Genomic DNA, 24,512 nt, shown 5'->3' on the forward strand with positions numbered 1-24,512 from the left:
TGTGGACACTTTTCAGAGAACAAATTTGTTATCATAAAAATAAAGCCAGAAAATGAAGAGCTGTTTAATCACTCAATTGGATTTTTCTGCCAGCATTTTTCTTTTTCTCTGCAACCCACTGCTAAATTGTGCTTCCTAGCTGTTTTTTTATAAAATCACTTAATCAAATCTGATTACATCAGAGAAGGCCAGGTACCCTACACCATAAGAGGGGGTTTGCAATTTTGACTTGTCTACTTAAATATCACCAAAATCTGATTACAAGGTCAATTACGTCCCTGGGTGGGATTGAACCACCAACCTTTTGATTCATAGCTGAACACACTATCCGATTGCGCCACAGAGACACTTTGCTAAAAGTACATACTGACAAAGATTAATAAGCATTCATCTAGAACGTTTCCTAGAAAAACTTTAAAAAGTCAATAATCTGGAGAGTTTTTGTAAGATGTTTCTTCCAGCAACCAATGAAGAAACACATTGGTACTTTCGCATGATGAGTGAGTGCTTCAGGATCTCTTGCACTTACATGTGCAGCAGAGTACTGCAATGGAAGCATGCTGGGCCCATAACCCAGAGGTAGGCAGATTGAAACTATCCTTTGCTATATGCATTTTTTTTTGTTCATTAAAGTAATCCAAAACTGGGGTTGATATTTTAGCTTTTATTTTTACTTAAAGTACAATAACTTTTACCATTTTAATTTGTTTTAGTGCAAATGGCATATCAGCAGTCAGCACTAACTGGTGACATGCCATTTGTACAAGTAAGCCATGTGTGACTAATATATAAACATACTTTATTAAATAACACCTCAAACTATCATACCCAGGATTCAAACCTATAACCTGTTGAATTCTAATCAAACACCCTACCCATGGAGCTACTTGATCCTGCATCTTTTCTAACCTCCAAAAACAGATTCAGTTGCATTTTCCAGCGTGTTTTGTTTGCGCCTTTGCAAATGTCTTACATCGACAAACTTATTTAGTACTATTTTGCAAATAGGGTTACATTGTCGCAACATTGTGTTCCCTAATTGCTTGATTTTTTAAATGCAACAATGCAGACACCTGATAATTGCTCTGTGGAGTCTTATTTTGTGTTTTGTGTTTAGTCTTTAGATCTGAATTTGAATGTACTTGTGAACTAACTTAATTTCCTACTTCTAAATTCATTCCTAAATTCACTACTTACATGAATCCTGTAGTTGGGCATTTTGGGACTTCGATTGTGGGCATTGTTTTGTGTCCAGACCAGCAGCAGGTGGTGTGCATTTGCTGGAAAGGCATCGAAGACCTCCGATATGCTGCATCTCCTGATGTGTGTCTCCCTCAAGTGGCTGTCAGCAAATGCCTGCTAGACACCCCATTCCAAGCTGATTGTGACATCATGGAACATGCATCATAGAACAGGCATGCTAAAACATGGGTCTTCAACCTGCGACCCTCCAGCTGCTGTGGAACTACACATCCCAGCATGCCCTGCCTCAGTTTTAGCATACCTTAATAGCAAAACTGTGGCAGGGCATGCTGGGATGTGTAGTTTCACAGCAGCTGGAGGGCCACAGGATGAAGACCCATGTGCTAGAGCCAAGCCGCAGGTACATTGAATGCTAGCAAGCTGAATATTTAAATCCTTTTTGTTCCGCAGCATTCCAATGCGGAAGATTCCATGGAACCAGAGATCCTTCCATTGAGAAGGACATGCTGCCTGGATGACTACACTGTGCAAATTAAATCACGGAGCCAGTTGGCTTGTGGGTGGCTCTGGTGACTGGGTGGTTGGGTGGGTGGTGTGTCGGAAGTGGAGCGCATGCAAATGATTGTGTATCATCCAGCTAGTGAGAGAGAAAACTCATGCAGGAGTGTGCCTGCTTGTCAGTGGGTTATGCACCTTGCCAGACGTTAAATCTACATAGAGCAGCTGGAGGGGACAAGAGCAGGTTTGCAAAATATAGATAGAAGAGCATATATGCTGGCGCATTCTCCATGATTGTGTCAGCTTATGTTTTGGTGCACTGCACTTTCCTCCACTAAGTTTTAGCCATTTTTGTTAAGCTCAAGTGTAGTTGCTTCTCGGCCTTTTGGCTGTGATCTTGTATCGTGGTTGAAGGGTCTGCTGGAGGGAGGGATTGTTTTCTTCATTGGCGAAAGACCAAAGATATTCCAGGATGGAAGGCTTGGGAACACTATCTGTTTTTCAGTTGTGGAAGAGCACAGAGGTCGGATTGGACTACATTCTATAGTAAAGGATATCTTTCTATTTATTGACCCTCCCCTTATGTGTCTGTGTTACAATAAAGCTTCGGTTTTGTGAATCCCTCACCCTCTTACACTCCACACCCATAGCCTTATTAACTGTTGTATTATTGTATAGTTTAAATGTATAGTGCAGTTCATGATTTATAGTGTAGACTGGCCTGTGCTGTAGTTCTTGAACTGTACTATACCGTCAGCATTTGTATTGTGTTTTGGCTGTGCTGCAACACTGTATTTATGTGTGCAATGTTTATGTATGTTTTTTTTTATGTCAATAAAGACTGCTTTTTCAAGCCAATATCTGAAAACAATCAATGTTTATCTTTGATGGCAATAAAAGTGGTATGATATTTGATGCTTTTGAAATCCAATATCTGATATGTCCCCTATCTGGGAACCATATATTAAATGGCTTTTCAGAAAAGGGAGATGGGAGAAGAGCTTTCAGTACTTGTAGGACCGATGCACATAAAGAAGCAAAAAAACATACATAAACATTACACACATAAGTACCGCGTTGCGGCACAGCCAAAACACAATAGAAATGCTGACGGTATAGTACAGTTCAAGAACTACAGCACAGGCCAGCCTACACTATAAATCATGAACTGCACTATACATTTAAACTGTACAATAATACAACAGTTAATAAGGCTATGGGTGTGGAGTGTAAGAGGGTGAGGGAATCACAAGCCCGAAGCTTTATTGAAAGACTGACACATATAAGGGGAGGATTAATAAATAGAAAGACATCCTTTACTATAGAATGTAGTCCAATCCGGTCTTTCAACTCTTCCACAATTGAAAAACGGATAGTGTTCCCAAGCCTTCCATCCTGGAATATCTTTGGTCTTTCGCCAATGAAGAAAGCAATCCCTCCCTCCAGCAGACCCTTCAACCACAATACAAGATCACAGCCAAAAGGCCGAGAAGCAACTACACTTGAGCTTAACAAAAATGGCTAAAACTTAGTGGAGGAAAGTGCAGTGCACCAAAACATAAGCTGACACAATCATGGAGAAAGCGCCAGCATATATGCTCTTCTATCTATATTTTGCAAACATGCTCTTGTCCCCTCCAGCTGCTCTATGTAGATTTAACGTCTGGCAAGGTGCATAACCCACTGACAAGCAGGCACACTCCTGCATGAGTTTTCACTCTCACTAGCTGGATGATACACAATCATTTGCATGTGCTCCACCTCCGACACACCACCCACCCAACCACCCAGTCACCAGAGCCACCCACAAACCAACTGGCTCCGTGATTTAATTTGCACAGTGTAGTCATCCAGGCAGCATGCCCTTCTCAATGGAAGGATCTCTGGTTCCATGGAATCTTCCGCATTGGAATGCTGCGGAACAAAAAGGATTTAAATATTCAGCTTGCTAGCATTCAATGTACCTGCGGCTTGGCTCTAGCACATGGGTCTTCATCCTGTGGCCCTCCAGCTGCTGTGAAACTACACATCCCAGCATGCCCTGCCACAGTTTTGCTATAAGGTATGCTAAAACTGAGGCAGGGCATGCTGGGATGTGTAGTTCCACAGCAGCTGGAGGGTCGCAGGTTGAAGACCCATGTTTTAGCATGCCTGTTCTATGATGCATGTTCCGTGATGTCACAATCAGCTTGGAATGGGGTGTCTAGCAGGCATTTGCTGACAGCCACTTGAGGGAGACACACATCAGGAGATGCAGCATATCGGAGGTCTTCGATGCCTTTCCAGCAAATGCACACCACCTGCTGCTGGTCTGGACACAAAACAATGCCCACAATCGAAGTCCCAAAATGCCCAACTACAGGATTCATGTAAGTAGTGAATTTAGGAATGAATTTAGAAGTAGGAAATTAAGTTAGTTCACAAGTACATTCAAATTCAGATCTAAAGTCTAGGTAGGCCTCACGTCCTGGCAGCCGCCAGCATTTAAAAATGCCTTGATTAGAGGTACGGAATTAAATGTAGATAAGAAGTAGACACAAAATAAGACTCCGCAGAGCAGTTATCAGGTGTTTTTATCAATTGTTGCATTTAAAAAATCAAGCAATTAGGGAACACAATGTTGCAACAATGTAACCCTATTTGCAAAATAGTACTAAATAAGTTTGTCGATGTAAGACATTTGCAAAGGCGCATCCAAAACACGCTGGAAAATGCTACTGAATCTGTTTTTGGAGGCTAGAATAGGAAATGTGCATCGGTCCTACAAGTACTGAAAGCTCTTCTCCCATCTCCCTTTTCTGAAAAGCCATTTAATATATGGTTCCCAGATAGGGGACATATCAGATATTGCCTTTCAAAAGCAGCAAATATCATACCACTTCTATTGCCATCAAAGATAAACATTGATTGTTTTCAGATATTGGATTGAAAAAGCAGTCTTTATTGACATAAAGAAGCAAAAAAACATACATAAACATTACACACATAAGTACTGTGTTGCAGCACAGCCAAAACACAATACAAATGCTGTCGGTATAGTACAGTTCAAGAACTACAGCACAGGTCAGCCTACACTATAAATCATGAACTGCACTATACATTTAAACAATACAATAGTTAATAAGGCTATGGGTGTGGAGTGTAAGAGGGTGACGGAATCACAAGCCCAAAGCTTTATTGAAAGACAGACACATATAAAGGGAGGATTAATAAATACAAAGATACCCTTTACTATAGAATGTAGTCCAATCCGGTCTTTCAACTCTTCCACAACTGAAAAACGGATAGTGTTCCCAAGCCTTCCATCCTGGAATATCTTCAGTCTCTCGCCAATGAAGAAAACAATCCCTCCAGCAGACTCTTCAACCACAATACAATATCACAGCCAAAAGAGCGAGAAGCAACTACACTTGCGTTTAAACAAAATGGCTAAAACTTAGTGGAGGAAAGTGCAGTGCACCAAAACATAAGCTGACACAATCATGGAGAATGCGCCAGCATATATGCTCTTCTGTCTATATTTTCCAAACCTGCTCTTGTCCCCTCCAGTTGCTCCATGTAGATTTGACGTCTGGCAAGGTGCATAACTCACTGACAAGCAGGCACACTCCTGCATGAGTTTTCTCTCTCACTAGCTGGATGATACACATTCATTTTCATGTGCTCCACCTCCGACACACCGCCCACCTAACCACCCAGTAACCAGAGCCACCCACAAGCCAACTGGCTCCGTGATTTAATTTGCACAGTGCAGTCATCCAGGCAGCATGTCCTTCTCAATGGAATAATCTCTGGTTCCATGGAATCTTCCACATTGGAATGCTGCGGAACAAAAAGGATTTAAACGTTCAGCTTGCTAGCATTCAATGTACCTGCGGTTTGGTTCTAGCACATGGGTCTTCATCCTGTGGCCCTCCAGCTGCTGTGAAACTACACATCCCAGCATGCCCTGCCACAGTTTTGCTATTAAGGTATGCTAAAACTGAGGCAGGGCATGCTGGGATATGTAGTTCCACAGCAGCTGGAGGGTCGCAGGTTGAAGACCCATGTTCTAGCATGCCTGTTCTATGATGCATGTTCCGTGATGTCACAATCAGCTTGGAATGGGGTGTCTAGCATGCATTTGCTGACTGCCACTTGAGGCAGACACACATCAGGAGATGCAGCATATCGGAGGTCTTCGATGCCTTTCCAGCAAATGCACACCACCAGCTGCTGGTCTGGACACAAAACAATGCCCACAATTGAAGGCTCAAAATGCCCAACTACAGGATTAATGTAAGTAGTGAATTTAGGAATGAGTTTAGAAGTAGGAAATTAAGTTAGTTCACAAGTACATTCAAATTCAGATCTAAAGTCTAGGTAGGCCTCACGTCCTGGCAGCACCCAGCATTTAAAAATGCCTTGATTATAGGTAGGGAATTAAATGTAGATAAGAAGTAGACACAAAAGAAGACTCCACAGAGCAATTATCAGGTGTCTTTATCAATTTTTGCATTTAAAAAATCAAGCAATTAGGGAACACAATGTTGCGACAATGTAACCCTATTTGCAAAATAGTACTAAATAAGTTTGTCGATGTAAGACATTTGCAAAGGCGCAAACAAAACACGCTGGAAAATGCAACTGAATCTGTTTTTGGAGGTTAGAATAGATGCAGGATCAAGTAGCTCAATGGGTAGGGTGTTTGATTAGAATTTAACAGGTTATAGGTTTGAATCCTGGGTATGATAGTTTGAGGTGTTATTTAATAAAGTATGTTTATATATTAGTCACACATGGCTTACTTGTACAAATGGCATGTCACCAGTTAGTGCTGACTGCTGATATGCCATTTACACAAACATGCCATGTGTGACTGTATATGCATTTAAGGAGGGCACCCCTGCAATACCACAAACCATTGAGTGTCAAGTATACTAGATATATCTTCATATCTCATGTGCTTTCTCTGAGATCAATCTTGTTATGCCCCTTCCCCACAAGGCATGCGCCTTTTGTCCATATTGCAAAAATGGGGGGGAGGGCATATAATTCTCTGTCACAGGGCACCAAAAAGTCTAGTTATGGCTCTGGTATGCATTATGTAATCTGGCAGACCATCTCTCCAACACTGGCTGGTTGGAATAGAAATCCGGTTATCTATGTGAGCAAATGACCATCAACGATTTACTCTCAAACACTAAAAAATGGACAAAAATGGTCCCCTAAACAAATTGGTTAAATTTTGGGTTTAACCAATTTGTGTAATGACCATTTTTGACCACTTTTCTAGTGTTTGGGAGCAAATGGTTAATTGACATTTGCTCCTATACATTACCAGATTTTCATTCCATCCATCCAGACTGGATAGATAGCCTGACAGATAATTGTGTAGTGTACGCCCAGGATAACTGTTAGTCATGCTTTATTTTATGGCGGCACATAAATGGGTGGACAGATCCAGGGCAAGCACTGCCCACTCATGCATAGTTGTCAACTGATGTGAAGTTCCAGGGGGCAATCTCAGTTATAAAGAGAAGTATCTGGAAATTGTCCCTAGTTAAAAAAAAAAAATTTGATCAACTCCATTTATTTAGTATGATATCCCAGGTGATAGGATGCCGGCAGTCAGAACAACATACTTTGTTAAATAACACATCTCAAACTACCATACCCAGGATTCAAACCTATAACCTGTTGAATTCTAATCAAACACCCTACCTATTGAGCTATTTGATCCTGCATAAAAATTGTGAACATTATATGAAGCTATTGGTACTTTGCAAAAAAAAAGAATCAGCATTACAACGCAGCAGATCCATGCAGTTTGCAGCCACACACTACATGTATCTGCTCAGCCACAATGCTGATTATTTCTTCACAAAGTACAAGGTGAGCTCCAAACAGAATTCTCTAGCTTAGAATTATACCTTTCTTTGCCAAACCTAGAAGTCGGGCCCCCCACCCTGGGATCCCCCAGAGGGAGGCCTGCACCGTCATGCGGCAGGCTTGTCCGTTTTGGAAGCAGGCTGATGGGCAGCCCAGGATTGCTTCAGTCTGGGCTTGGCAGGTCTGGAAACATGAGCTTGCTTTGGGTATGCCTGACCTTGGGTACGCTTTACCTGGAGGATGAAAGGGCCAAGAAAAGTACTTTTAGCCTTCTGCGTGGTAGGAGTCATACTAGGTAGGCAAGCTGTTTTAGCAGTAGCCAGATCAGCTACAATCTTATTGAGGTCTTCTCCAAAAGGAGATTCAACTGAGGCAGCACAAGGGAACTCTCATCTGGGGACAACAACTGCAGGGAGAACACATATTTTCAGATGAACATGGTAGGGCAGAAGGCTGCCTAATACTGAAGCACCCCCAAACTACAAATCAAATGCAACTTACTTGACAGAGATGTGCCTGAGCAACGGCCCTCCCCAGCCCTATCCCAAATCATACTTATTTTGCATAGGAGATACCATGGTCATGAAGATTGTTCTCCCAGGGTTAGGTTCATTCATTGCATTCTGGGTATGCTGACCCCTGTGATTTCCCCAAATGTGGGAAACTCGACTGCATTATTTGTGGTAGTGGGGGACTGTGTTTGTGCTTTCCTCTGGTCAGCTCTGGTAAAAGTCAGATTTCTTTGTCTCAGATCTTCCTCTAGCCTTGTTCTTCTTTCGAGAGTTCCCTTGTGCTGCCTCAGTTGGATCTCCTTCACTTGACAGGGGGGTGCCCGAGCAGCGACCCTCCCCAGCTCTAGCCCAACTCCTACTTAGTTGCCAGGTGAGATACTATGATCATGAAGTTGCTTCTCCAAGGGCAAGGCTCACCCATTGCACTCTGGGTGTGCTGCCCCTGCGATTTCCCCAAATGTGGGAAACTTGACTGCATAATTTGTGTTTCCCCTGGTCGGCTCTCATATAATTCAGATCTCTTTGTCTCAGGTCTCTCTCCAGCCTAGTTTGCTGTCTGTTTCCACTTCTTTTTTCTTGAGCCCCTCCCTTCTATACCCTTGTGCACTATCCTGACTTCTGCTCCCGTCTGCTTACTTTGTGCCTTCCAATGTACAATGCAAACTACGGGTAGTGCTGCAGGGCCCACACCCTTTTACTTGCTTTACAGAGCAGCTCTGGAGCTGTTACAGTGCCCAGCTGCTGCAAGAAATCAGCTTGAATGCTTCAGGGGCTGGGGAATGGCCAACATGAGCCCCACACCGAAGGAGGGTGGGGGTGCTTAATGCGAACTAGGGGTCATCCAAGCACCACAAAAGGCCTCCATGCCCTGCACGCTCCTTTTCTCTTTTCATATGCAGACGAGGGTTGAAGCCAACTTTGACCCACTGCTTGGATGACATCACCATATTCAAATCCATCTGCTGCAGGCCATCCCCCAGGAATGCTTGCACTAGTTGTTGCATTTGGTTTGTTGTTTGGGGGTGCTTCAGTATTAGGCAGCCTTCTGCCACCCCATGTTCATCTGAAAATATGTGTTCTCCCTGCAGTTGTTGTCCCCAGATGAGAGTTCCCTTGTGCTGCCTCAGTTGAATCTCCTTTACTTGACAGAGATGTGCCTGAGCAGCGGCCCTCCCCAGCCCTATCCCAAATCAAAAAAACACAAAAACTACCCACACAGGTGTGACCCTCTGTAGGAAATCAGTAGCGCTGTCCCCACCATTTATCGGAGATAATCAATAAATAATTAAAAAATGGCTAATTACTATTAAATTTTAAAACATATAAATCATATTTTATTAACATATATTGCTGCAGCAAAATTGACATACATAAAAATGCATATTGTGTATAGTGGATGCCTTTAATGTAAATGCTCCACATACACAAATGTATATACTTAATTACGTTTATTCTCTGAGGCTTGGATTTTAATAAGCTGACTTCAAAATGTCCACATAGATTAATGATAGACCAATGAGCTCGGCATTTACGGACACTGCTTGCATGAGTATGTCCTTAATTAATTAATGTCCCGAAAAAGATGTGTGCACACATATATCACTTTGAATGGATAGTTACCATGGGCGATAAGTTTTTCATTCACCTCTTTAGAACAGTCTGTTTAGGACCGTCCCAATTGGAAAGACTCCCTCTGCTGGTGCTTGTCCATTTACTGCAGAATATCTGGAGACAATATCCACGGGAATCCGTCCACAGTGCTCCGGCTCCCTCTGCTGGTGGCTAACCGCAATTGCAGGTGGACTGGCTGTTTTGTCGTAGCCAGAAGCCGGTGATCGTGTAAAACAAGCAGGAGGTGATAGTCACTGCCAGTAGGTCCTTCGAAAACGCGTTTCTCCGCCTTCCCAGTGCGTTCAGCGGCTTCCTCAGTTCGAATGACCATCATCCCAATGAACACTTTATATAGCCCCACTTATTTGAAATTCCCGCGGCCATTCGCGCATGCGCACTCAAACGTGCGTTCCAAGCCTCAGTCTCATTACAAACTTTAAATAGACTCCAGCGGCCATTTTAGCTGGTTAAAACACACGATCCAAGCCTCATTATCACACCCGGAAGTTGCATCCATCGTTCTTATTAACAATATCAGAATCAAGCCTCGTTTTAAAACATAATTATCTACAACTTCATATTCAATTATACTGAACTCTAATGCAATTTGCTCAACAAGATTACGTCACTTAGTTTAATCATAATTAATTTATCATGATTACAAGTAATCCATGTCTTATTTGACAACATCAGTACAAATATGACCGTATTTAAGAACAATATTAATACTAGTCAACACATCCTATTTTATTAGCACAGGTGATAAATATATTAAATATACTGCTCAACAGTATCATTACTCGGAAATAAAAGGGGACTAATTTTGATTATAATTTGTACTTTATAATTTATAATTTAGATCCCCACACGCCATCTTGTGGTTCAAATACATAATTACATTAAGATCGAAAATGACATCATTATAACAAATACTTTTGTTAAGGAGGTAGATCAAAACCGATATTTACATTACAAAAGTAGTCATTTACAACGATGGAAGGATAATATACCGAAGGGCCAGTTCCTTCGGATAAAAAGGAATTGTTCCACCAAAGAAGGAGCAAGAGAACAAATGGAATCTCTCTATGGGGCGTTTCTTACGCAGGGGTATCCAATATCTGTTCTTGACCAGGCTTGGAAGGAGGTGGAAAATGTGGAAAGAGACCATTTATTGGATACCACCAGCAAAAATACTAGAAAGAAAAATAACAAAATGACGGATAGGACAACAATGTTTGTAACTAAGTATAATACTAGTGCATACAAGATCAAGAGGATAATTAAGAAGAACTTTTCTATTCTCAAGTTGGATGAGATGTTGAACTCCAATGTAGTCCTTAGTGAACAGGTAATATTTCGGAAGTCAGATAGTCTGAAGTCCGCACTAGCTCCAAGTTTTTTTAGGAGACCTGGGGAAAAATCCATGGCTCCAGATGCCCAAGGGGGACAAATAGATACATGGATACCCAAACCGCCATTAGGGTTCCATAAGTGTGGTAGACTAAACTGTACAACATGCAAACACACAAAAAAGAAAACCACACAATTTGTCTCATCTGTATCGGGAGAGAAATTCAATATAAAAAGTTTTCTGAATTGTAGATCCATGTATGTTATCTACGTCTTACAGTGTGGTTGTGGAGCACAGTACGTGGGGCGCACCACTCGGGCACTTCACGTTAGGTTCATGGAGCATAAAAGACAGATAGATAAAAAAGTAGGAAACACCTACCTATACCGCCATATTTTGGAATGCAATGGAGGGAAAAGTGATAATCTACAAATCATGGCAATTGAACAAGTGGCGGTAACCAGTAGAGGAGGTGATAGGTATAAAAGGTTATGTAAGAAAGAGGCTTTCTGGATCTTTAGCCTAAAAACCTTGATCCCGCAGGGTCTGAATGATACGGTTGAGTTAAATAAAATCTAAGTTCAAATGTTTAATATTTATAATATAAATATTTGATTTTTATAAATATCATTCTTGACATATAATATATGGGGGGGTGGGATAGGATATGGTTCCTTATGATGCTGGATTAAGGAGATGGAGATAACAGGATTATGTATAACAATACGAAGGGGTGTAATTATGTATTTGAACCACAAGATGGCGTGTGGGGATCTAAATTATAAATTATAAAGTACAAATTATAATCAAAATTAGTCCCCTTTTATTTCCGAGTAATGATACTGTTGAGCAGTATATTTAATATATTTATCACCTGTGCTAATAAAATAGGATGTGTTGACTAGTATTAATATTGTTCTTAAATACGGTCATATTTGTACTGATGTTGTCAAATAAGACATGGATTACTTGTAATCATGATAAATTAATTATGATTAAACTAAGTGACGTAATCTTGTTGAGCAAATTGCATTAGAGTTCAGTATAATTGAATATGAAGTTGTAGATAATTATGTTTTAAAACGAGGCTTGATTCTGATATTGTTAATAAGAACGATGGATGCAACTTCCGGGTGTGATAATGAGGCTTGGATCGTGTGTTTTAACCAGCTAAAATGGCCGCTGGAGTCTATTTAAAGTTTGTAATGAGACTGAGGCTTGGAACGCACGTTTGAGTGCGCATGCGCGAATGGCCGCGGGAATTTCAAATAAGTGGGGCTATATAAAGTGTTCATTGGGATGATGGTCATTCGAACTGAGGAAGCCGCTGAACGCACTGGGAAGGCGGAGAAACGCGTTTTCGAAGGACCTACTGGCAGTGACTATCACCTCCTGCTTGTTTTACACGATCACCGGCTTCTGGCTACGACAAAACAGCCAGTCCACCTGCAATTGCGGTTAGCCACCAGCAGAGGGAGCCGGAGCACTGTGGACGGATTCCCGTGGATATTGTCTCCAGATATTCTGCAGTAAATGGACAAGCACCAGCAGAGGGAGTCTTTCCAATTGGGACGGTCCTAAACAGACTGTTCTAAAGAGGTGAATGAAAAACTTATCGCCCATGGTAACTATCCATTCAAAGTGATATATGTGTGCACACATCTTTTTCGGGACATTAATTAATTAAGGACATACTCATGCAAGCAGTGTCCGTAAATGCCGAGCTCATTGGTCTATCATTAATCTATGTGGACATTTTGAAGTCAGCTTATTAAAATCCAAGCCTCAGAGAATAAACGTAATTAAGTATATACATTTGTGTATGTGGAGCATTTACATTAAAGGCATCCACTATACACAATATGCATTTTTATGTATGTCAATTTTGCTGCAGCAATATATGTTAATAAAATATGATTTATATGTTTTAAAATTTAATAGTAATTAGCCATTTTTTAATTATTTATTGATTATCTCCGATAAATGGTGGGGACAGCGCTACTGATTTCCTACAGAGGGTCACACCTGTGTGGGTAGTTTTTGTGTTTTTTTGTTCAATATAGGGATTGCAATTATCCCTGTATCAGGAGCAGCAGTCTCCGCCATTGTCTAAAATCTCCTTGATCCAGCGGGTACTGGCGCCGGAGAGTGTATACTTCTGTCCACACAAGGTTGGTGTGTGGGCGGTTGTGTACACATCCAGTATCATTTATTCTTTGATTTGATTGTCTTAGGTAATTGCATCTCGGGCAGCAGGTAACTTGGGGAACCATTGATCTGGCAGCGCTTAAGTGCATAGCTGAACGATTGGAAAGACGCAATGTGTATTTAAGAGGGGGGGAAGATATACAAATTATGGAGAGGGATGAGAATTTGGAGGATATGCATGGTTTATTCAATAGACTAGAAAATCTATGTATAGAGGAAACAAGGCACTGGTGGGACCAGGTGTCCTTACAGAAATATTTAGATCAAGGTTTGATACCCAGGGGATTGAGGATTTTAAAGACCTCTACGTTTAAAGAGGACAAGCAGTTTTCAGAGGAATGGAATAAATTACTAGATAATTGTTCCATAAACCTTATGAAATTGCTTGTCAGATTTAGGGAAGACAAAGTTAGTGTGATACAGAAGGAAATTGAAAAGACCCAGGATTTGTTGAAATCTTTTTCTGAAGACAAAGGATTCAATGAAAGAGATCTGAGAGTAAATCGTAAGGTGGAGGATTTTGAAAAAACCTTAGTCTTCAGAAAAAACAACAAACTAAATCGGGATAAATTAGACTATCAAAAGGGAGAGGTTCACACTTACAATAGAAGGAGGGACAACATCTATGACCAAAAACCCTCTAAAAGGGAATTAGGACCCAGACAAAATCTTGAACATAGATTAGGTCATTACAGGGGACCAAGAACCCCAATTGATCGGAGAGATTCCAGGAGTTTTAGGAATCAGGATGAGGGGAATTGGGAACCAAATACCTATAGGAATAGGCATGATAATTTATTCCAACAAAATAGTGTCAAATCCCCAGCCCCATATTCCAAGTGGAGTAGAAGAGACTCTGGAAGGGATGATTGGGTAGATATGGGAGGGAAGAATAGGCAACAGTCGAACACCCATGGTGGCACAAATAATTTTTTGGAGGACAGCCACAGATTCCAAAACCGTCCACAAAGAAAGTACGAAGGAACAGGGTGGTCCGGAAAAAGGCAAAGAGAACAAGAGCCAGAGGAAAGAGAGGAAGAAAGAGTAGGTCAAGTAAAAAACATGAAATTAAAGTGAAGGGAAAAGGGGTTTTTAATTTGTCCTCAAAAAAGTTGGGTCCAGATCAACTGAGATTGCTTGAAAAGGGCTTAAACTTTGCTCCCGCCCAAAAACCCAACTTATTCGATCTATTCGTTGATCTTAATAGATATATCAGAACGCTAAGTAGAAAGCGATATTTCGCGATGAAAAATATGAAGAAAAAAGGTATTGAAGGTAATCCCATTATATTGGATCAGGATGACCAATTAATGGTTGATATATTAGAATCCTTGGCAGATGAATCAACGAATGAGTCGAATAAGGAGGACTATACTAAAATATTTGATGGTAATGGGACAAACAGATTTAAAAATAAGTCTGAGTTTTACCCGCTGACTTATAGAGGGCCCTATATTGAGAGCTTCTATAAGTCAACATTAGAACAATTTAGGGAGATGTGCCAAAAATCAGAGAAACAATCGTTAAAGGATAATTTGAGTACTAAGGAACGATCAGCACTTAAAATCTTGAGGGGGGATCCCTCCTTGACTATTAAACAAGCTGATAAAGGCGGTGGGATTGTGGTAATGGATACAGTGATGTACTTGGCGGAGGCCAATAGACAATTAAACAACGTCCACCTGTATTCAAGACTGACCCACAATCCCACCGCACAGTTTCAAAAGGAATTAAAAATCTTGCTAAATAGGGCAGTGGATTTAGGTGCTATATCCAGAGAAACTCAATGTTTTTTGTTTTCTGATAATCCGGTAATTCCCACGTATTATTGTCTTCCAAAAGTACATAAAACTTTAATTAACCCCCCGGGAAGACCCATTATTGCGGGGGTAGATTCATTGACCAGCAATTTATCTTTTTTTATAGACAGTTTTTTACAGGGTTATGTTGTCAAATTAAAATCACACATTAAGGACACTACACATTTTTTAAATTTAATTAAAAATATTAAATGGCAGTCAACTTATTGTTTTATCACATGTGATGTAGAATCATTATATTCTAACATTGAGCACCAGTTGGGGATTGAGGCAGTGGCATTTTATCTGTTAAGAGACCCTAATATAGGGGAAGAATTGCGGTGGTTGATTTTGGAGAGTATTAGATTTATACTCGAACATAATTATTTTATTTTTGATAAACGATATTATTTACAGACTAGGGGGACGGCCATGGGAACCAGGTTCGCTCCGAGTTTCGCCAACCTGTTTATGGGGCGGTTCGAGGAACAACATGTGTGGACCAGTGATCTCGGGGCGAGCCTGGTTCTTTATGGCCGTTTCATTGATGATTTATTTTTCATTTGGGAGGGGAGCACTGAATCAGCAGAAGAATTTGTTGCCAGTTTGAATTGCAATAATTATGGTTTGAAGTTTACGGGGTACTGCCACCCCACACAGGTCACTTTTTTGGATATAGCACTTAAGATCGAAAATGACATCATTATAACAAATACTTTTGTTAAGGAGGTAGATCAAAACCGATATTTACATTACAAAAGTAGTCATTTACAACGATGGAAGGATAATATACCGAAGGGCCAGTTCCTTCGGATAAAAAGGAATTGTTCCACCAAAGAAGGAGCAAGAGAACAAATGGAATCTCTCTATGGGGCGTTTCTTACGCAGGGGTATCCAATATCTGTTCTTGACCAGGCTTGGAAGGAGGTGGAAAATATGGAAAGAGACCATTTATTGGATACCACCAGCAAAAATACTAGAAAGAAAAATAACAAAATGACGGATAGGACAACAATGTTTGTAACTAAGTATAATACTAGTGCATACAAGATCAAGAGGATAATTAAGAAGAACTTTTCTATTCTCAAGTTGGATGAGATGTTGAACTCCAATGTAGTCCTTAGTGAACAGGTAATATTTCGTAAGTCAGATAGTCTGAAGTCCGCACTAGCTCCAAGTTTTTTTAGGAGACCTGGGGAAAAATCCATGGCTCCAGATGCCCAAGGGGGACAAATAGATACATGGATACCCAAACCGCCATTAGGGTTCCATAAGTGTGGTAGACTAAACTGTACAACATGCAAACACACAAAAAAGAAAACCACACAATTTGTCTCATCTGTATCGGGAGAGAAATTCAATATAAAAAGTTTTCTGAATTGTAGATCCATGTATGTTATCTACGTCTTACAGTGTGGTTGTGGAGCACAGTACGTGGGGCGCACCACTCGGGCACTTCACGTTAGGTTCATGGAGCATAAAAGACAGATAGATAAAAAAGTAGGAAACACCTACCTATACCGCCATATTTTGGAATGCAATGGAGGGAAAAGTGATAATCTACAAATCATGGCAATTGAACAAGTGGCGGTAACCAGTAGAGGAGGTGATAGGTATAAAAGGTTATGTAAGAAAGAGGCTTTCTGGATCTTTAGCCTAAAAACCTTGATCCCGCAGGGTCTGAATGATACGGTTGAGTTAAATAAAATCTAAGTTCAAATGTTTAATATTTATAATATAAATATTTGATTTTTATAAATATCATTCTTGACATATAATATATGGGGGGGTGGGATAGGATATGGTTCCTTATGATGCTGGATTAAGGAGATGGAGATAACAGGATTATGTATAACAATACGAAGGGGTGTAATTATGTATTTGAACCACAAGATGGCGTGTGGGGATCTAAATTATAAATTATAAAGTACAAATTATAATCAAAATTAGTCCCCTTTTATTTCCGAGTAATGATACTGTTGAGCAGTATATTTAATATATTTATCACCTGTGCTAATAAAATAGGATGTGTTGACTAGTATTAATATTGTTCTTAAATACGGTCATATTTGTACTGATGTTGTCAAATAAGACATGGATTACTTGTAATCATGATAAATTAATTATGATTAAACTAAGTGACGTAATCTTGTTGAGCAAATTGCATTAGAGTTCAGTATAATTGAATATGAAGTTGTAGATAATTATGTTTTAAAACGAGGCTTGATTCTGATATTGTTAATAAGAACGATGGATGCAACTTCCGGGTGTGATAATGAGGCTTGGATCGTGTGTTTTAACCAGCTAAAATGGCCGCTGGAGTCTATTTAAAGTTTGTAATGAGACTGAGGCTTGGAACGCACGTTTGAGTGCGCATGCGCGAATGGCCGCGGGAATTTCAAATAAGTGGGGCTATATAAAGTGTTCATTGGGATGATGGTCATTCGAACTGAGGAAGCCGCTGAACGCACTGGGAAGGCGGAGAAACGCGTTTTCGAAGGACCTACTGGCAGTGACTATCACCTCCTGCTTGTTTTACACGATCACCAGCTTCTGGCTACGACAAAACAGCCAGTCCACCTGCAATTGCGGTTAGCCACCAGCAGAGGGAGCCGGAGCACTGTGGACGGATTCCCGTGGATATTGTCTCCAGATATTCTGCAGTAAATGGACAAGCACCAGCAGAGGGAGTCTTTCCAATTGGGACGGTCCTAAACAGACTGTTCTAAAGAGGTGAATGAAAAACTTATCGCCCATGGTAACTATCCATTCAAAGTGATATATGTGTGCACACATCTTTTTCGGGACATTAATTAATTAAGGACATACTCATGCAAGCAGTGTCCGTAAATGCCGAGCTCATTGGTCTATCATTAATCTATGTGGACATTTTGAAGTCAGCTTATTAAAATCCAAGCCTCAGAGAATAAACGTAATTAAGTATATACATTTGTGTATGTGGAGCATTTACATTAAAGGCATCCACTATACACAATATGCATTTTTATGTATGTCAATTTTGCTGCAGCAATATATGTTAATAAAATATGATTTATATGTTTTAAAATTTAATAGTAATTAGCCATTTTTTAATTATTTATTGATTATCTCCGATAAATGGTGGGGACAGCGCTACTGATTTCCTACAGAGGGTCACACCTGTGTGGGTAGTTTTTGTGTTTTTTTGTTCAATATAGGGATTGCAATTATCCCTGTATCAGGAGCAGCAGTCTCCGCCATTGTCTAAAATCTCCTTGATCCAGCGGGTACTGGCGCCGGAGAGTGTATACTTCTGTCCACACAAGGTTGGTGTGTGGGCGGTTGTGTACACATCCAGTATCATCTATCCCAAATCATACTTATTTTGCATAGGAGATACTATTGTCATGAAGATTGTTCTCCCAGGGTGAGGTTCATTCATTGCATTCTGGGTATGCTGACCCCTGTGATTTCCCCAAATGTGGGAAACTCGACTGCATTATTTGTGGTAGTGGTGGACTGTGTTTGTGCTTTCCTCTGGTCAGCTCTGGTAAAAGTCAGATTTCTTTATATCAGATCTTCCTCTAGCCTTGTTCTTCTTTTGAGAGTTCCCTTGTGCTGCCTCAGTTGGATCTCCTTCACTTGAAAGGTAGTGCCCGAGCAGCGACCCTCCCCAGCTCTAGCCCAACTCCTACTAACCTGCCAGGTGAGATACTATGATCATGAAGGTGCTTCTCCCAGGGCAAGGCTCACCCATTGCACTCTGGGTGTGCTGCCCCTTGCGATTTCCCCAAATGTGGGAAACTTGACTGCATAATTTGTGTTTCCCCTGGACGGCTCTCGTATAATTCAGATCTCTTTGTCTCAGGTCTCTCTCCAGCCTAGTATGCTGTCTGTTTCCACTTCTCTTTTCTTGAGCCCATCCCTTCTATAACCTTGTGCACTATCCTGACTTCTCCTCCCGTCTGCTTACTTTGTGCCTTCCAATGCACAATGCAAACTACAGGTAGTGCTGCAGGGCCCACACCCTTTTACTTGCCTTACAGAGCAGCTCTGGAGCTGTTACAGTACCCAGCTGCTGCAAGAAATCAGCTTGAATGCTTTAGGGGCTGGGGCATGGCCAACATGAGCCCCACACCGAAGGAGGGTGGGGTTGTTTATTGCGAACTAGGGGTCATCCAAGCGTCGCAAAAGGCCGCCATGCCCTGCATATCCCTTTTCTCTTTTCATGAGCAGACGAGGGATGAAGCCAACTTTGACCCACTGCTTGGATGACATCACTTGCTGCCTTTCCAATGAAGCAAGTTTAATTTAGTAATAGGTGAAAAACCATCCCTACAAAGGTGTTAATCAGATACTTGGCTTTGTGGACACTTTTCAGAGAACAAATTTGTTAGCATAAAAATAAAGCCAGAAAATGAAGAGCTGTTTAATCACTCAATTGGATTTTTCTGCAAGCGTATTTCTTTTTCTCTGCAACCCACTGCTAAGTTGTGCTTCCTAGCTGTTCTTTTATAAAATCACTTAATCAAATCTAACTCTGATTACATCAGAGAAGGCCAGGTACCCTACACCATAAGAGGGGGTTTGAAATTTTGACTTGTCTACTTAAAGATCACCAAAATCTGATAACAAGGTAAATTACGTCCCTGGGTAGGATTGAACCACCAACCTTTTGGTTAATAACCGAACACGCTAACTGATTGCGCCACAGAGACACATTGCAAAAGCATATACTGACAAAGGCTAATAAGCATTCATCTAGAACGTTTCCTAGAAAAACTTTAAAAAGTCAATAATCTGGAGAGTTTTTGTAAGATGTTTCTTCCATCAACCAATGAAGAAACACATTGGTACTTTCCCATGATGAGTGAGTGCTTCAGGATCTCTTGCACTTACATGTGCAGCAGAGTACTGCAATGGAAGCATGCTGGGCCCATAACCCAGAGGTAGGCAGATTGAAACTATCCTCTGCTATATGCATTTTTTTTTTGTTAATTAAAGTAATCCAAAACTGGGATTGATATTTTTGCTCTTTTATTTTTACTTAAAGTACAATAACTTTTATTATTTTAATTTGTTTTAATAGTATATTGACAGTATTGTTTTCTTTCAAAAATCCACTTAATTTTCTTTACCCTATTATTCAAATGGTAATTGACAAAAACAAACTACATTGTCACCAGAAGAGCAATACAAAATGTACAAGTGATATATTAAAATCATCTTTCCAGCTTGAATTTCAATGATGCATTGGGGCAACGATTTTGTGAGAAACCTCTTCACCCTTAAATAAAGATTTTCTTAATTCCTTACCTGTGTGCTAATTAGATATCACCTTGTTTTCACATTAAACAGACTTCCACATGAGAAAGCAGCAAGGATGCAGTGGCGTTAATGTTTCCTGGTGTCAACCTGTATTATTTCAGTAGATATTGAAATGAGGATGCATCTTGCTGCCTTTCCAATGAAGCATGTTTAATTTAGTAATAGGTGAAAAACCATCCCTACAAAGGTGTTAATCAGATACTTGGCTTTGTGGACTCTTTTCAGAGAACAAATTTGTTAGCATAAAAATAAAGCCAGAATCACTCAATTGGATTTTTCTGCCAGCATATTTCTTTTTCTCTGCAACCCACTGCTAAATTGTGCTTCCTAGCTGTTTTTTTTATAAAATCACTTAATCAAATCTAACTGATTACATCAGAGTAGGCCAGGTACCCTACACCATAAGAGAGGGTTTGAAATTTTGACTTGTCTACTTAAATATCACCAAAATCTGATCACAAGGTCAATTACGTCCCTGGGTGGGATTGAACCACCAACTTTTTGGTTAATAGCCGTACACACTAACTGATTGCGCTACAGCGACACTTTGTGAAAGTACATACTGACAAAGGCTAATAAGCATTCATCTAGAACGTTTCCTAGAAAAACTTTAAATAGTCAATAATCTGGAGAGTTTTTGTAAGATGTTTCTTCCATCAACCAATGAAGAAACACATTGGTACTTTCCCATGATGAGTGAGTGCTTCAGGATCTCTTGCACTTACATGTGCAGCAGAGTACTGTAATGGAAGCATGCTGGGTCCATAACCCAGAGGTAGGCAGATTGAAATTATCCTCTGCTATATGCATTTTTTTTTTGTTAATTAAAGTAATCCAAAACTGGGATTGATATTTTTGCTCTTTTTATTTTACTTAAAGTACAATAACTTTTACCTTTTTAATTTGTTTTAATAGTATATAGACAGTATTGTTTTCTTTCAAAAATCCACTTAATTTTCTTTACCCGATTATTAAAATGGTAATTGACAAAAACAAACTACATTGTCACCAGAAGAGCAATACAAAATGTACAAGTGATATATTAAAATCATCTTTCCAGCTTGAATTTCAATGATGCATTGGGGCAACGATTTTGTGAGAAACATCTTACCCTTAAATAAAGATTTTCTTAATTCCTTACCTGTGTGCTAATTAGATATCACCTTTTTTTCACATTAAACAGACTTCCACATGAGAAAGCAGCAAGGATGCAGTGGCGTTAATGTTTCCTGGTGTCAACCTGTATTATTTCAGTAGATATTGAAATGAGGATGCATCTTGCTGCCTTTCCAATGAAGCAAGTTTAATTTAGTAATAGGTGAAAAACCATCCCTACAAAGATGTTAATCCGATACTTGGCTTTGTGGACACTTTTCAGAGAATAAATTAGTTAGCATAAAAATAAAGCCAGAAAATGAAGAGCTGTTTAATCACTCAATTGGATTTTTCTGCCAGCATATTTCATTTTCTCTGCAAACCACTGCTAAATTGTGCTTCCTAGCTGTTTTTTGATAAAATCACTTAATCAAATCTAACTCTGATTACATCAGAGTAGGCCAGGTACCCTACACCATAAGAGGGGGTTTGAAATTTTGACTTGTCTACTTAAAGATCACCAAAATCTGATGACAAGGTCAATAACATCCCTGGGTGGGATTGAACCACCAACCCTTTGGTTAATAACCAAACACACTAACCGATTGCACCACAGAGACACTTTGCAAAAGTACATACTGACAAAGGCTAATAAGCATTCATCTAGAACGTTTCCTAGAAAACTTTAAAAAGTCAATAATCTGGAGAGTTTTTGTAAGATGTTTCTTCCATCAACCAATGAAGAAACACATTGGTACTTTCCCATGATGAGTGAGTGCTTCAGAATCTCTTGCACTTACATGTGCAGCAGAGTACTGCAATGGAAGCCTGCTGGGCCCCTTAACCCAGAGGTAGACAGATTGAAACTATCCTCTGCTATATGCATTTTTTTTTTTTGTTTAATAAAGTAATCCAAAACTGGGATTGATATTTTTGCTCTTTTATTTTTACTTAAAGTACAATAACTTTTACCATTTTAATTTGTTTTAATAGTATATTGACAGTATTGTTTTCTTTCAAAAATCCACTTAATTTTCTTTACCCTATTATTAAAATGGTAATTGACAAAAACAAACTACATTGTCACCAGAAGAGCAATACAAAATGTACAAGTGATATATTAAAATCATCTTTCCAGCTTGAATTTCAATGATGCATTGGGGCAACGATTTTGTGAGAAACATCTTCACCCTTAAATAAAGATTTTCTTAATTCCTTACCTGTGTGCTAATTAGATATCACCTTGTTTTCACATTAAACAGACTTCCACATGAGAAAGCAGCAAGGATGCAGTGGCGTTAATGTTTCCTGGTGTCAACCTGTATTATTTCAGTAGATATTGAAATGAGGATGCATCTTGCTGCCTTTCCAATAAAGCAAGTTTAATTTAGCAATAGGTGAAAAACCATCCCTACAAAGATGTTAATCAGATACTTGGCTTTGTGGACACTTTTCAGAGAACAAATTTGTTAGCATAAAAATAAAGCCAGAAAATGAAGAGCTGTTTAATCACTCAATTGGATTTTTTTGCCAGCATATTTCTTTTTCTCTGCAAACCGCTGCTAAATTGTGCTTCCTAGCTGTTTTTATAAAATCACTGAATCAAATCTAACTCTGATTACATCAGAGAAGGCCAGGTACCCTACACCATAACAGGGGTTTTTGAAATTTTGACTTGTCTACTTAAAGATCACCAAAATCTGATAACAAGGTCAATTACATCCCTGGGTGGGATTGAACCACCAACCTTTTGGTTAATAGCCGTACACACTAACTGATTGCGCCACAGCGACACTTTGCAAAAGTACATACTGACAAAGGCTAATAAGCATTCATCTAGAACGTTTCCTAGAAAAACTTTAAATAGTCAATAATCTGGAGAGTTTTTGTAAGATGTTTCTTCCATCAACCAATGAAGAAACACATTGGTACTTTCCCATGATGAGTGAGTACTTCAGGATCTCTTGCAATTACATGTGCAGCAGAGTACTGTAATGGAAGCATGCTGGGTCCATAGCCCAGATGTAGGCAGATTGAAACTATCCTCTGCTATATGCGTTTTTTTTTGTTAATTAAAGTAATCCAAAACTGGGATTGATATTTTTGCTCTTTTATTTTTACTTAAAGTACAATAACTTTTACCATTTTCATTTGTTTTAATAGTATATTGACAGTATTGTTTTCTTTCAAAAATCCACTTAATTTTCTTTACCCGATTATTAAAATGGTAATTGACAAAAACAAACTACATTGTCACCAGAAGAGCAATACAAAATGTACAAGTGATATATTAAAATCATCTTTCCAGCTTGAATTTCAATGATGCATTGGGGCAACGATTTTGTGAGAAACATCTTCACCCTTAAATAAAGATTTTCTTAATTCCTTACCTGTGTGCTAATTAGATATTACCTTGTTTTCACATTAAACAGACTTCCACATGAGAAAGCAGCAAGGATGCAGTGGCGTTAATGTTTCCTGGTGTCAACCTGTATTATTTCAGTAGATATTCAAATGAGGATGCATCTTGCTGCCTTTCCAATGAAGCAAGTTTAATTTAGTAATAGGTGAAAAACCATCCCTACAAATGTGTTAATCAGAAACTTGGCTTTGTGGACACTTTTCAGAGAACAAATTTGTTAGCATAAAAATAAAGCCAGAAAATGAAGAGCTGTTTAATCACTCAATTGGATTTTTTTGCCAGCATATTTCTTTTTCTCAGCAACCCACTGCTAAATTGTGCTTCCTAGCTGTTTTTATAAAATCACTGAATCAAATCTAACTCTGATTACATCAGAGAAGGCCAGGTACCCTACACCATAAGAGGGGGTTTGAAATTTTGACTTGTCTACATAAAGATCACCAAAATCTGATAACAAGGTCAATTACATCCCTGGGTGGGATTGAACCACCAACCTTTTGGTTAATAGCCTTACACAGTAACTGATTGCGCCACAGCAACACTTTGCAAAAGTCCATACTGACAAAGGCTAATAAGCATTCATCTAGAACGATTCCTAGAAACATTTAAAAAAGTCAATAATGTGGAGAGTTTTT

The 24,512-nt window shown here is 39.6% G+C and overlaps 3 non-coding genes and 1 pseudogene across 3 annotated transcripts; all 4 read left to right on the top strand.

The window, feature by feature from the left end:
• Positions 1 to 8,123: 8,123 nt before the first annotated feature.
• LOC134988621 (U1 spliceosomal RNA) lies at positions 8,124 to 8,287 on the top strand. The gene has a single exon (XR_010194030.1). It is a non-coding gene; the product is annotated as a U1 spliceosomal RNA (small nuclear RNA).
• Positions 8,288 to 8,439: 152 nt separating this feature from the next.
• On the top strand, positions 8,440 to 8,581 carry LOC134988596 (U1 spliceosomal RNA; annotated as a pseudogene).
• Positions 8,582 to 18,408: 9,827 nt separating this feature from the next.
• On the top strand, positions 18,409 to 18,572 carry LOC134988629 (U1 spliceosomal RNA). The gene has a single exon (XR_010194038.1). It is a non-coding gene; the product is annotated as a U1 spliceosomal RNA (small nuclear RNA).
• Positions 18,573 to 18,723: 151 nt separating this feature from the next.
• On the top strand, positions 18,724 to 18,887 carry LOC134988653 (U1 spliceosomal RNA). Its single transcript, XR_010194061.1, has one exon. It is a non-coding gene; the product is annotated as a U1 spliceosomal RNA (small nuclear RNA).
• The last annotated feature ends 5,625 nt before the right edge of the window (positions 18,888 to 24,512 follow it).

Source organism: Pseudophryne corroboree, unplaced genomic scaffold (genome assembly GCF_028390025.1).
Source record: "Pseudophryne corroboree isolate aPseCor3 unplaced genomic scaffold, aPseCor3.hap2 scaffold_1082, whole genome shotgun sequence".
In the NCBI taxonomy this organism is placed as follows: domain Eukaryota; kingdom Metazoa; phylum Chordata; class Amphibia; order Anura; family Myobatrachidae; genus Pseudophryne; species Pseudophryne corroboree.